The sequence below is a fragment of the Chenopodium quinoa genome, unplaced genomic scaffold, assembly GCF_001683475.1.
Source record: "Chenopodium quinoa cultivar QQ74 unplaced genomic scaffold, ASM168347v1, whole genome shotgun sequence".
Classification (NCBI taxonomy): Eukaryota; Viridiplantae; Streptophyta; class Magnoliopsida; order Caryophyllales; family Amaranthaceae; genus Chenopodium; species Chenopodium quinoa.
Window position 1 is genome coordinate 3157795 of NW_018745065.1, and position 14530 is coordinate 3172324.

At 35.6% G+C, this 14530-nt stretch overlaps 1 long non-coding RNA gene across 7 annotated transcripts; it reads left to right on the forward strand.

Moving 5' to 3' along the window:
• The first annotated feature begins 1140 nt into the window (after positions 1 to 1140).
• On the forward strand, positions 1141 to 5490 carry LOC110709336. Of its 7 annotated transcripts, none has more exons than XR_002508910.1 (3): positions 1141 to 1895; positions 2049 to 3630; positions 5263 to 5490. It is a non-coding gene; the product is annotated as an uncharacterized LOC110709336 (long non-coding RNA). The 7 variants fall into 7 exon arrangements; XR_002508911.1 differs by having other exon boundaries at positions 1141 to 1719; positions 1816 to 3630; XR_002508913.1 differs by having other exon boundaries at positions 1141 to 1540; positions 1633 to 3630.
• The last annotated feature ends 9040 nt before the right edge of the window (positions 5491 to 14530 follow it).

Genomic DNA, 14530 nt, shown 5'->3' on the forward strand with positions numbered 1-14530 from the left:
AAATAATAAAATAATAAAATAAAAAGGGTTTGGGCTGAAATTAAAAACTATGCTTTGACTAAACATCAAGACTGATCCATGGACTATTGAATTTAATTAAATACAATTTTTTAAGCACTCTCGGGATTAAATACTGAACCCGACCAATAGTGACAGTGAAAGGTTGTTCATCGTCGGGTTTGATTTTGGGGAGACAATTTTAGGTGTCTACAATTATCCTTATGTCTATATGCCATGTTCTATCAATGAACATTTCTTTCCTTTGCATTCGATCATGTCATTCGCAAAATAAAAAAAAAAAATCAATCGCCGTACTGAACACAAGGTATACCAATGATTTGAGGTACCTTTGCAACCTTGTCATTCCTCGTTAACCATTCAAGCACACATTCCATTTCTTCATCAACCACTTTGAGCCTCGTCTAACCTTTGGCCTTCATTTTTTCGACCCACATTCACTCAACCATGGGATTGGAAGATGTGTAAATTGTGTAACATTCAGAAAGCAAGTTCAATTAAAAAAGAAAAGAATAAGTAAAAAAAAAAATTGTCTAAAGGCAAGTGTTCCAATGTCTTCGATATGAACACGTATCAAATTGCGTCTCTCATCGAGTGCTTAGTACCTTGCCTGCACTAGTAGAAATTTTTTTTATTTGTAACGCCCTATTAGTAACTGGCGTATGTTATGATAGTTACGAAAGCATCAATAGTAACCGACTAAAATAATGCCAGTTACAAATTTCATGACATTAGTAACCGGCGTAGTAAGTGTCAATTACTAATATGTGGTTTATCATTATTTGAAGTTTTATTAGTAACTGACTAAATAAATGTCAGTTACAAATATTAAGTCAAAGAAACTTTGACTAAAAAGTTTGTAACTAGCTTACAAACGCCAATTACAAATATTAGGTCAAAGAAATTTGGCCAAAGCATTTGTAACTAGCTTACAAACGCCAGTTACAAATATTAGGTCAAATAAACTTTGACCAAGCATTTGTAACTAGCTTACAAACGCTAGTTACACATTTATTAAGTCAAAGAAATTTGACCAAAAATTTTGTAACTAACTTACAAATGTTAGTTACAAATTTTAAGTTGTTGGAAACAATTTTTTTTTTATTTTTTATTTTTTTTGTTTTTTATGTTTTAAAGAAAGGAAACAATTTCTCTTTGGAAAATTTTTATTTTTTTTTATATTTTTTAAGGGAATTTCTCGTTGAAATCTATCTTTACCTTTCTTTTATACAGAGTATAATTTAAGAGTTGTTTTTACAACTTCTCACCGCAACACTCTAATTATTAAATAGAGCAATTTTATGTATTCTATTTTTTTTTGATAACTTCCTCTCCAACTTCCACTACTTTAACCATATCACTTCCACTTCTCTTATTTTTATTTTTTTTAAATGAAAAAATCTATAACATTATAACTTCTACATAATTCCTTTTTTTTACATATACATATGACATACGTATATTTTCGTATACACTCTAGTTTTCTACTCGTAAAAAAGGAGAACTGTTAACTGTATCTTCTGTATTTCCCCCTTTCTTCTTTCCTCCATTTTTTTCCTGCTTAATTTCTCAAATTAATCGATTAATCTTTTAATTATTTTGATTTTTTATCAGCTGCTACAGCGGATGATGATTTGTGCCCTTTGTTCGATAACTATGGCAAGGTTATTGATCTCTTTATCCGATCCCTCGTGACCGCAGGTTTTTTAGGGTTTTCTCTTAAATTCTCCTTTTTTCTGTAGGGTTTATGGTAATTTTTGTTGATTATTGATTATTTGTCAGTTGATTTGATTTTAGAATTGGTGAATCTCGTGGGTTTGCTTTTGTTCATTACATGTATCAAGATGAAGTTGTCAAAGCTGTTGAAAAGCTTGATGGTTGGTTTTAATTTTTCCCCATTTATCCATTTTTTTAATTGAAATTGAAATTTTCTTGAATTTGGGATAATAATTGAAATTGGGTATTCTTTTAATTGTAAAACTATCGGGTATGTTTTAAAATTTATTACCCCGATTGGGTTTGTTGGGCAGGCAAGGTCGTTGATGGCAGAGAGATAGATACTAGGATAGTAAATTAGTGTAAAAGTGATATCCATGTCATGGAATTGATTACAGCAATCTGCTAAGAAAGGAAAAGTGGTGTCGGTTTGATGTTCATGTCATGGGATTGATTGCAGCAATGTAAATTATTGGTAGCATTACTAAAAGATCCATTGTCCTATTGAATGATTTGACCTGGATTTACCATGAACCAAATTATTTTATATTGGTACAATTCCCTGTTATATGTGTGCCTCGAATGCTCCATGTTGATATATGCTTTAGTATTATGGTGTTTGGAGCTTTAAGCAAAGAAGCATGGCAAGGGCTGACTTAAAATGAGCATATATCAAGATCTAGAAGTGATATTGAGATAATTCAAGTTGGAGGTGATAGCTCTTTTCAAGAGCTTTCCAACGAGTGGTCATAAGCTTCATTTGGTTAAGAATTGAGGGAGTTATGACTGTTTCAAGAAGTGTTGTCCGCACATGGGGAGTTTGACCGAACCATTTATAGGTTCGGTCTTTGGCAGAACTGATGCTCTTTTGATTTCTAGAGTAGGTTCGGTCGAACCTAAGAGAGGTTTGACCGAACCACCCTAAGTTCGATCGAACTCTGTGTAGGTTCGGTCGAACCTTTGAGCCCCTGTTCCAGCGCTGCGATTTCTTCTTATTTCGCTCGGGATGTAATCTTAACCGTTGTTTCATCTTGCACTATGTATACTCTTGTTTTTATTGTAGAGAATATGAGAGAGAAACACAAGTCAGACAAAGACCTAAACTTAGCTCACCAAGAGCACCATCTTTCTCCATTGTAATTCTTCCTCCATTGAAGAGTAATACAAGTTCCAAACTCCCCAAAAGTGGATGTAGATTATTTTGAGTGAACCACTATAAATCTTGTGTGTTTTATTTTGTTCATCTTTAATTGCTTTCTCATTTAGCTTTGCATTGTTCCTTAATCAAATTCAAAGTCCCAAAAGGTCCTATTTCATTAACATTCCCAAGTTGTGAATTTACCATAACAATTATCAACTTGAATTTGCAGATTGCTGCAGGTGTCTCTGGATATCATGCCAGGGCCAAATGATCTTGCAAATTTTATCTGGATGTTAGTTTTGTAAGCTATTTGTTGTTTTCCTTTTTGTCTCTCTAGATGTGACTGTTGTAGTCCTCTGATCATGCTATTGCATTATGGATGAAAGCTTCTAACTTATTACCTCTTGTTCACATCCTCTGATTTAGTAGTTATAATGTCTTTCAACTTTGTTGAAAATTACAAATAGAAGTAGTTTTTAGAGCATCAAGTCTTTAGATTGTGAAGTTGTAAGTTGTTTGGTAATTTGAGTGAGTACTTAAAAGTTGAGTCAAAATGGTTAGGTTTATGACTTTGTAATTTCTATGTTGGGTGATTTTTTCATTTGCATGAGATTGAAACTTTCTTACATATCTTTTTTCCTTTCCAGAAGCAATTATGATTATGCCATTATGAAGGATTGGAGGTCTTGGCTAGAGGATAGCAAATGATCAGCTTGTAGACTTGATTATTTGACGGGGAAGAAGATGTTAATACAGTATGTCTTATTATCATCTGCTTCATTGATCTTGTTAAAAACTTTTATCTCTTGGGGTGTTCAACATCTCTTGTGGACTTGAGGTTATGATCTAGGATGAATGTTGTCTGTGCCAATTGTTGATTCAGCTTGGTATTTTTTCCTATGTAGCACTTTGGTACTAAAGTTAGATTTTTTGCATTTAAGATCATGCTTTTGTATGAATTGTCTGCTAATTATCAATATCTGAAAAATTAAACTTAAATTCCTGCTACGTATTGTTGGGGATTAGAACTTTGATGCTGCAAGATGTCTCTGCTTTGGGATGAATGTTGCTAACATATCGATACCTTGAAATTTTTTCTTTTCATATTTGAACATGTTAGATATCAGCGCTCATAATTAATTTGATGGTGAATTAATGATAAACTGATAACCCTTTCACTAGGTACCCTCAATGGGCATATTTGCTTTAATGAAGAATGAGTCAGCTCAGTTTGATTTATGAAGTGCTATTCTTTTTATTTGATTTCCTCTTCCATATCAAGAAGACAAAAACCTCTTTTTTCAGCCAGTTCTTTTCAAGTCATCTCACTTCTCAAAACCAATGTGCTTTCATAAAATATGAAAAACATGGATTAATTAGATTTGTTGATTAACTTTCTGATTTCTTAAGACTGTACTCTTGTATCCCATAGGCCATAGAACATTGCATTTTTTCTTAGATTTATAAGGTTACTCTCTTACTCTTGCTTGTCACAACATTAGAAGTGAGTAAGCTGAATCCTAATTGTTTTTTCAAGGGATACTCAGATAGTCTAGCCCCAGTCAGGCTGGTTTCATCCATTTCTCTGTGGTCAATTCCTTTCTAATTGCTCTACAACTAGAGTGATCCTTATAGGTATATTGTCTAAAGCCTTTTTGAGTTAGGGAAACTTAGTTAAGATAATTTTAAATTAAGGCTAATATGTTCAGTTACCATTATATCAAGATTATCAACAAGATCAAAAATATGTTTAGCCAAGGATAAGTGAGTTCAGATAAATTTACACAAGGAGTTTTCAGCTTAACTGTATGAAGCCTTATCGGGAAATACCTATAGCACATTAGCACTATAGCAGTATAGCTGGAGAGATTTTCAATGACCCATTCTCCTGCTATTCTGTGTTACTCTACAACGCTGTAACTTATCAGCTCATTAGTTGTATAGAGATTTTACATAGGCAATACTCAAGGGAACTATAGAGTGCAATCTCTTTAAGAAGTATTGATACATCTACATCTTAAGGGAACTGTAGACTATATAGTACATGTATTATAAAGGATGCAAGCTAGAAAACACTAATTTAAAAGACCAAAAGTTCAGGTATGATGAAAACTTTTTCACATGAGATTTATATATCCATTAAGTGTTCTTTTTTATATCCATTAAGTGTTCTTCAATTATCGTATGTATTATTTTGCTCTGATTTTTCATTATTATTATTATTATTATTATTATTATTATTATTATTATCATCATCATCATCATCATCATCATCATCATCATCATCATCATGAATTGGGTTTCTGATTTTTATTTAAATTCAATTAATTGTTTCTATCAAAATTGATGAAAACTTTTTGACTGTATTATTGGGTTTATATTTGCAGGAGTATTTGGTAAGACTTGCAGCCTATAACGATGTAGAATTGGATGAGATTCGAGAATAATGGAGAAAGTTTTTTAGACTTATGTTTTTGTTGAAAGACTAGTTATCTTATTAATCGATGTTATAATTAATCACATTTATCTTAATAAAACAATGTAACACATTCCTATATATCTACTTTTATTTAGCCTATTGGTTATTGTTATTACAATTCTAAATTATAAATCAATGATTTTTTGTATTCAAGTTTTAATTGTTATTTTGGAAAGTATAGTTAATTTTGTTGTATTGTATTGTTGTGGATGAATTCAAGTTGTGTGGAATTATTTGGAGTGTTTGTACGGTATGTTGTGGTTGTGGGTGAATTTAAGTTATATGGAAATATTCGAAGTACGTGTTTTGTTGGTTGAATTGTAACAGGTTGTAACCCATTTGACGATGGGTCGTTTGGTAGGATATACTACCATTCTTGTATTCGAATCAAATATTTATAAAAAAATATTTATTTATTAGTAACTGGCATAATCTAATGCTAGTTACTAATAGTATTTTTTAAAAAAAATTAAAAAAAAATTATTTGTAACTGGCGTTAAGATTTGCCAGTTACTAATAATACCTTGATTGTAACCGACATAAATTAATGCCAGTTACGAATAGTATGCTTTCTTACTTGAAAATAGACTTTTTGTAACTGACATTAGGTTAAGCCAGTTACGAATAATAAATCATTTGTAACTAACATTAGCTGGTTACGAATCACTTTCACTAGTTGTAACGGTGGCATTCGCAACCAACAATGTCAGTTACAAAAAGTCAATTTCGCCAGTTACAAATAGCATTTTTTCTACTAGTGCTGAGAAACATGAATGCTAAGTGAGTGATGGACCGTATGATCTGAGATTGCCTACATTGATTCAAAATAAACAAAAGAAAAGAAATTCAAATAAAAAAATATATGAAAAATAAATTTACAAAGTCCAAATTTTCAAATACACAATTGTATATCTTGGGGGCTTAGCTTGGGTCTTGAGCCTTTTACCCCTTTCTTCCTTAAACCTTCAGCTTAACCATATAACGACCCTTGAAAGACCACTTTGAGGTGTACATACACTAGTGCAAAGTTCGGTTAGAGCTACGTTCGGCCTGATTCCTAACGGATACGTAGGCAACCTCACATCGAGGTGCGGCCACATTCATATTCACATTAATATTCATATCCATGCTTGATCGAGTCAAAGAATATCTAATGCTTACCCCTATCCATCTAGAGCTAGACTTGGGGGCTTGAATAAGCGGACCAATTACAACCCATGTCTGGGGATAAGCGGACAATTTACAGCCCACGTTTGGGGACAATCGAAACACCATTATTTCATGGCGCAAGGTTCTCGATACACAGAGACTTGCAATCCTATTAGACAAGTTTTTCCTCAAGCATGGAAAATTGTCGGTCGTTGTCATCTCTCAAAGCGAAGAAGTCAGCGTTTACATCATAAGTCGACTTTCCTCAAGCATGGAAAGTATCTCAATCGGTGGGTTTCTTCAAGCATAGAAAACTGCCAAAATCATCTGTCGACTTTCCTTGAGCATGGAAAGTATTATCCGGTGGATTTCTTCAAGCATAGAAAGCCGCCAAATTCATATGTCGACTTTCCTCAAGCATGGAAAGTATCATCTGGTAGATTTCTTCAAGCATACAAAGCTACCAAACACGCCAGTCGGCTTTCCTCAAGCATGGAAAGCATTTTAACAAATGTCATCCGGTGGATTCCTTCAAGCATAGGAATCTACCAAACTTATTTGTCATTGATACACTGGTGTCAGATAAGCATTCTATCCCTTTACTCTTTTATCTGCAGAACTAACACTTTTCTACAGGTATCGGCGTATACAGAGTGATTTAGGATCGCAGAACGTCTTAAATCATTCTCCGTCCCTATCGAATACTTTGAATATCGTTTTTGAAATTGACGTTTCTACAAACTCAGTCAAAGTGGGGGCTTCTGTAGACACCTAAAAATATCTCCCCAAAACCAAACCCGATGATGAACAACCTTTCACCGCCATTATTAGTCGGGTTGAGTATTTAATCTTTGAGTACTTAAATCCATAAATCCATTTCATAAACCAACCCAAATCCTATCCCATTTCCCCAAACCAAAATTTATTTTCCTCTTTTCTTGCCTTTTTACCTAAAATAGTTCATTTCCTGTCCTTTAAAATCATTCATTTCGTGTCCTTTTTATAAAAATGTTTAATCCAGTTTATTTTGGTCCATAATCTGGGTCCAATGATTTAATAATTGGATGGGGTTTGAAAAGAGATTTCCAATGATGTATTATCAGCCCAAATCCGAGTTATAACGAATAAGTTATAACCAAAATATTAAACTGAGCCCAAACCGAACCTAAGCCCACCTTACCTACAACCCAATGATCATGTGGAGGGTCCAAATTATTTACTCCCATTTCTAAACCAATTAGGATTAATTAGAAGCTTCTATAAGCTTCTAAAATATCTTAATTATCCTTTTTGAAAAGATAAGATTAAAGAGTTTGAAATTGAATAAAACTTTTCTTTTTGAAAATCCTATTTCTATCCGAATTGAAAGGCGTTCAAAGATAGTTAGATATGATTTTAGTGCCTCATATTTTTTATAAAAAATTTATATGATTTGATAGCCCTTGAAATTATCTTTCCATTGATATATTATAATATCAATTCCGAGCTATAACAGAAAAGATATGAATAAAATATCAAACTATATCCAAAACTGACATTGTCTCACTATTTCGGCCATATCTTTTATTCTATAAAATTCTTTAATTGGATTCTGGGTTAGAAAGTAGACTTCAAAATCTTTCCAACGATATCTTATTTATCTTATTCCAATTTCTGGATAAAAAGATATGATAAAAACAAAAACTACAAAAAATGCAGTCTATCGAGTTTTATTCCGATTTAATTCGGATCTTATATTGTTTTTTCGACCCTTCTTTTTTCTCTAAAAATAGAGGTCATATCTCCCTTGTTTTCAATCATGAATAATCTTAATCACAAAATAATTCTTTTCTCCCTCTTTAGCCTAAATACTAGCCACCCTATTCTTCCATAATACTTCCCCTAAGCACTCCAAGGAGTTCATACAATACCCAAAGTTCTATACTTAAACCAAGGCGTGAAAGGTATAATTGACTGAGGGTTTGGACCAAATCAACTCTACTTTTTGTTGAATTGCTTCCAATATTAATGTTTATTCCATTATTGTTATTTTTAATCACCATATTGCATGTTTAAAGGGAATATGTAATTGAAAATCACGCCTAATAAGATAATTTGGACAACCCGTTTAAGGTCCCTTTTAATCTTGTTATTTAATCAAGTGACCACAAATATTTTAGAATTATAGGTTGCATTAATATTCAATCAATTTAGCTTAATAATAGTTTGGAGCGAATTGAATATTTTTTTTCATGCCTTTGAGATCTCATGAATCACTTTTCATTATAAGAATCGAGTAAAGGCCAATACGGGCAAATGTGATTCAATGACTCACTTCGTACCATCATCCCCGATCCTCCTTTCATGGTTTCGAACCATATGGAGTTAGTAATCTCATGGATTATGAATGGGGTGTAAACTTCACGGGTCAATCGTTGATGCCTATTGTTGTCCATTTATTGTGATTGCCTTTTATGATCCGTGAACGGTTTACAAGTTCCTAAAAAACTTGTTGGCGGCTCCCTACTTTCCTTGTCCCTAATTGTATATGTCAATTCCCACTTCTAAGAGTGCCAAGCATATTCACCACGTGCTTTAATGTAGGCGTACTTCGAACGACGCCTACAATTATGAGCCGACTCTACGAGTCATGCTTTACGATGAAGAGGCAAACTGGGAGGCCATGCGGCTAGAATTTCACTCACCCCCTGAGCGCAGGGGTAATGCTGCCTTGCGTCATGAGATATACCATCTGATAATGACTCGTGCCTACAACAAGAGACTGCACAAACGACCCTTGAAAGTTTGGGATTTTGTGTTACGAAAAATGGAGGCAATCGGTAGGACCAATGAGAAAGGAAAGCTAACCCCTAATTGGGAAGGCCCCTACCGGATCTATGAACAAGTAAGAAACGACACCTACTGACTTGAAACTCTAGATGGCAGGCGGCTACCTAGAACTTGGAATGTAGATAACTTGAAAAAGTACTACATCTAAGCTTGTAAATTTTTGTAAATAAAAAGCTTATCAATGAAGAAGTTAATTTTTGTTTCCAATTTAACTTAATTGCTTTGTATATATATACATGAACAACAATATACCACCGCATGTTGAAAAAACAGACAATCTATTGAATAAATAAGCTAGGTTAAAAACTTAGCGACTAACTTGATATTTAAATTGGTGGACCATCATCTGTGCAATGCACAGACGGGCCCTATAATGAATGAAACTAAGCTAAATTAAAAGACTTAGTGGCTAAAATGATATTCAAACAGAGGCCAATGGACGGATGCAAACTTATTTTATAAATGCGTCTGCTCCTATTTGAGTATGGCGTCCGGCGAAGCCCCTCTAGGTGTTATTGTCGCAGAGGGCATTCTATCGTTTTCTCTACCAGCATATGTAGACGGCAAAGATTGAACGACCAAATTAGTCAACTCATAGCTGACTGACCAAAATAACTGTCAGCCGGTTAATTACGAAAGTTCACTATTAGGCTGTTCAACGAAATTGTACCAGTCACCCTAATGGGGAAGACGAACCAGGTGCAATGGATTGCAGGTATCCCAAATGGTATTTAAGTTGTCTAGGGTCCATCAAACAAGCGGACAATATGTTCCTTGTTCCATTAACTGTCAGGCGGCAATGTCCCCTCTGGCTCACAAAGAAGTTATATGCGAATACCCGGTTGGGGTTGTCGTTGACGACGGTGTACTTGGTTTGGGGAAATCACTACTGTGATTGATTGACTTAGGAATATTCCATACTCTTTAAAGTATCAAACATTCCAAAGTCAATCAATCAAAGAAGTACTGAAACCAATCACACAGCCGCCAGGGGCAAGAGTAGTCGGTATACTATCTGAATTGTCGCATGCTTTAAACAGTTGGGAAAAAATTCAAAAATAAAAATTGCAGAATATACATATGCAAAAATTGAAACAAAATCATAATTTCATTAAACCAACTAAGTCGGCATACTTCATTCAAAACCGGTTTAAACTGGATAAATATTGTTAACCGGATAAACATCTGGTAGGAAAAAAAGTTAAATTGTTACCCGACTCCATAGTCGGTAAAAACAAACAAATACTCGGCACACAGGCCGGAAAAATCTAAAGTTTGGCATACTGCCGCTGAAAATTCAAGGCTGAGGTTGAGCCGCCTGGTTCTCCTTATGTTGGACCACCTGTTCTGAGCTGCCTGGCTCTCTTTGGGATTCTTCTCATCAGATTGAAGCTCAATGGCTTCTCCTTCTTCAGGGAGGTCCTTGGCAGGCTCCTTAAGCTCTCTATTTGCCAAGGCGTCAAAGGACTCGGGCTCCGGCTCTCCTTTCTCTCTTAAATATACTACATGTTCAGCATATTGAAAAGCCAGAGCCCACATGCCATAGCCCTTGTTGGGGTAGAGAACAACCTAGGCGATCTTCATCCGGGTTTCGGAGTCTTGTAGACACCTAAAAATGTCCCCCCGAAACCAAACCCGATGATGAACAATCTTTCACCGCCATTATTGGTCGAGTTCAGTATTTAATCCTGACAGTGCTTAAAAATCGTATTTAATTAAATTCAGTTTTCAATAGTCTACGGATCAGTCTTGATGTTTAGTCAAAGCATAGTTTATTTTTATCGCAAACCTTTTTTTATTTTATTTATTATTTTGGCCCAAACCTTTTTATTTTATTTATTTTATTATTTTGGCCCAATTAATAAATAATAAATGAGAAATGACCCGAAATTATCAATAGGCACTTAAAAAGGCTGAACGAAATTAGGGCAAAAATTTATTTAGACGGAAAAATGGACGTAGAGTTTCCCGCATCACGACAACAAGCACCTCGTCACGGGGCTTAAGGTCGCGCCACGGTGGGATTCCCTGTGACACGGTGCCACTGCTGTAACACGGGGCAACTCCGTGTCCGTTCTGCGTAAACCCTTCACGCGTTTTATTTCCCATAACCTAATTATTTCCCGCGTCACACTGTTTTCCCCCGTATCATAGGATTTTCCCCCGTTTGATGGTGCCAGGCACCGTGTTGCGGTGTCCTCTGCCGTGTCACGGTGTTATTTTTTAGGGTTTTTATCTTTTTAGGGTTCCGTGTGTTCCCTCTACTAATTTTTTCTATAAATACCCCCTCATTTCTGATGTACGGGACATCAATTAACTCTCTTTTTCTCTCTTCTATGCTCTGGCCTAAACACTAGCCTACCCTTCTTTCAAAATTCCTTCTTCAAGCACTCCAAGGAGTCCATACTTTACTCGTGGTTCTGTCCTTAAGCTAAGGCATGAAAGGTAGAACTATTTTTAGGGTTTGGCCCCCAAATCAACTCTATAAAATTTAATTTAATTATTGCGTTATTATTTTTCCTTGAAGTTACTATTATTTTATAGTTGCAATAAAATATAATCAAAGTAAGAATTATGTTCCTTTATTTCTATTTTTTTTCTAGCGATTTTATATCGTTGGATTTATTGTTAAATTGCTTCCAATATTAATGTTTATTCTATTATTATTTATTGATCACCATATTGCATGTTTAAAGGGAATATGTAATTGAAAATCACGGCTAATAAGATAATTTGGACAACCGGTTTAGGTTCCTTTTTAATCTTGTTGTTTAATCAAGTGATCACTAATATTTTAGAATTACATGTTGCATTAATATTCAACCAATTTACCTTAATAATAGTTTGGAGCGAATTGAATATTTTGTTTGTATGAGATCGCAGGAATCACTTTTCACTATAAGAATCGTGTAGAGGCCAATACGGGCGAATGTGACTCCATGACTCACTTCGTACCATCATCCCCGATCATTCTTTTGTGGTTTCGAACCCTATGGAGTTAGTAAACTCATGGATTATGAATGGGGTGTAACCTTCACGGGTCAATCGCTCTTGCCTATCGTTGTCCCTTTCTCGTGGTTGCCTTATAATGATCCGTGAACGGTTTACAAGTTCCTTACAAACTTGTTGGCGGCTCCCTACTTTATTTGTCCCTAATCGTATTATGCCAATTCCTATTTCATATGAGTGTCAAGCATATTCACACATGCTTTAACGTAGGCGCACTTCGAGCGACGCCTAAAATTTGGCGACTCCACCGGGGAGGATTCTTGGTTATTTATCGATTTCAATGATCGGTATTTAATTAAGATGAGTGGATGAGACTTGAAAGATTCTTGAAAAATATTCGTGTGATTAATTTGGCATTTTTGCATAAGCATAGATGTTTTAACGTTGCATTTAGGTATGTCCCGTAGGAAAAATTGAATAACTTGATTGTGAACGAAGGAAAATAGGGCACCAGTCATATTTTTTTACTGCTGTGCCATGGCAGATGCTACCGTGTCACCGTCACGCGGTGTGCAGAACCGTGGCACGGTACACTTTGTCGTGTCACGACAGCCTTTAAATCAGTCCAGTGGCTTATTTTCTCTTCTCACAGTCAACTTCCTTCGGTTTTTCTGAAAAAACGTGTATGTTCTACATACGTCTTAGCCCGGGGATTTAAGCTCTATCAACCCAAAAACGCTCATGGCAATAAAGGTTCATCCGAGTTATTTAATCCACCCAAACCATAAAGTCGAGTTCGATTTTATCAAGAACTCGCGGAGCCGCCCGTTGGCATACACCCTCAAGGGAGGCTGCCTTACTAACGTGTCCAAACTCTTAACCATGGTACCCTTTTGACACCCAAAGATTGACAAATAATTGAACATAGATCTCGACCTTAGGTTGCGAACGCTTTTTTACATCATTGTGACTAAATGCTACGTGGTTTATTTGGTGCTAACCTACATGTGTTTGCTCATTTAATTTAGCCTATGATCGAGGGTTTTTATTTCCAAATAGTTATTAGTATGGAATTAAAATTGATTAAAGCCTGGAAACTATGCAAGTTTAGGCCTGGAATTGTGCACCGTGTCATGGAAGGTCTGGTCGCGCCACAGTGTGAAATGCCGTGACACGGTGCAGTTTGCCATCTTACGGTGCGCTGAACCGTGTCACGACAGTCAGCACTATGACATGGTGCCCAGGATTTTGTCAAGTCATTTTTTTGTCTTTATGCGTGCTTATGTGGTCCGTACGTCAGGTTTGGTGTCATGTCTAGCAGTACGGTCATAACACGTGTCCATAACCTCACTTAATCACTCACATGACCGTACTTTAGGGTTGTCTTGTGTCGTTTTTTTTGTTTCATTTTTTTCGGAGTAAGTTAGATGGTATCCTCTCATACATATTTTCTAGAAAATAAAGAAAATTTCGAAAAAAACAATTCTTTTCCGGATGGGTCAAGGTTAAGTCTAGTCATTAAAGGTGTGTTTGTTTCGATGTCACACCACTTGGTTAAGAAGTAGGGGTAGATTGTTATAATTTGATTCAATACCTCAACAACCTCTTATACCAAAGAGGCGTACTAGGAAACCACCACAATCATCTCCACAAAGTCCGTCTCCAGTCTACTTTCAACCAACGGCTACTAAGGAGGATATTGAGAACATCAACAGGACCATTGAGATGTTGTCTAACATGATGCAAACACTCACCACCAGAGTCAACATGGTAGAGCAAGACAATTAAAATAATGGCACTGCCGCTGCAATGGACAAGATCAATGAACAGATGAGTAAGATCTGCGAAGAGTTCACTTATGTGGAGCAACCTATCACCTCTTCGTCCATAAGGGACAAACTTCTTGAAATGTTTTCCACTGCTGACATTCCCAAGTTCAAGCCTACTGATAATCCGATGCTCCACTTGAAGGATTTTTCTGCGACCATGGCTCTTAAGGTATTAGATGTGACACTCTTCCCTACTGTGTTCCCTCTTTCCTTGGAGCATGCCTACCTGTCAACAGTGGTTCTACTCTCTAGAATCCAAACATGTTGCAACCTGGGAGGATGTTACTAAAAGCTTCATGAACCTCTACAAGTGTAACATCCAAGCCAAGACTTCTAAACGGGAACTCTCCATTCTCAAACAGAAGGAGAATGAAGGCTTCACTACTTATCTAAGCATGTGGAGAGAAACAGCTGCACTCT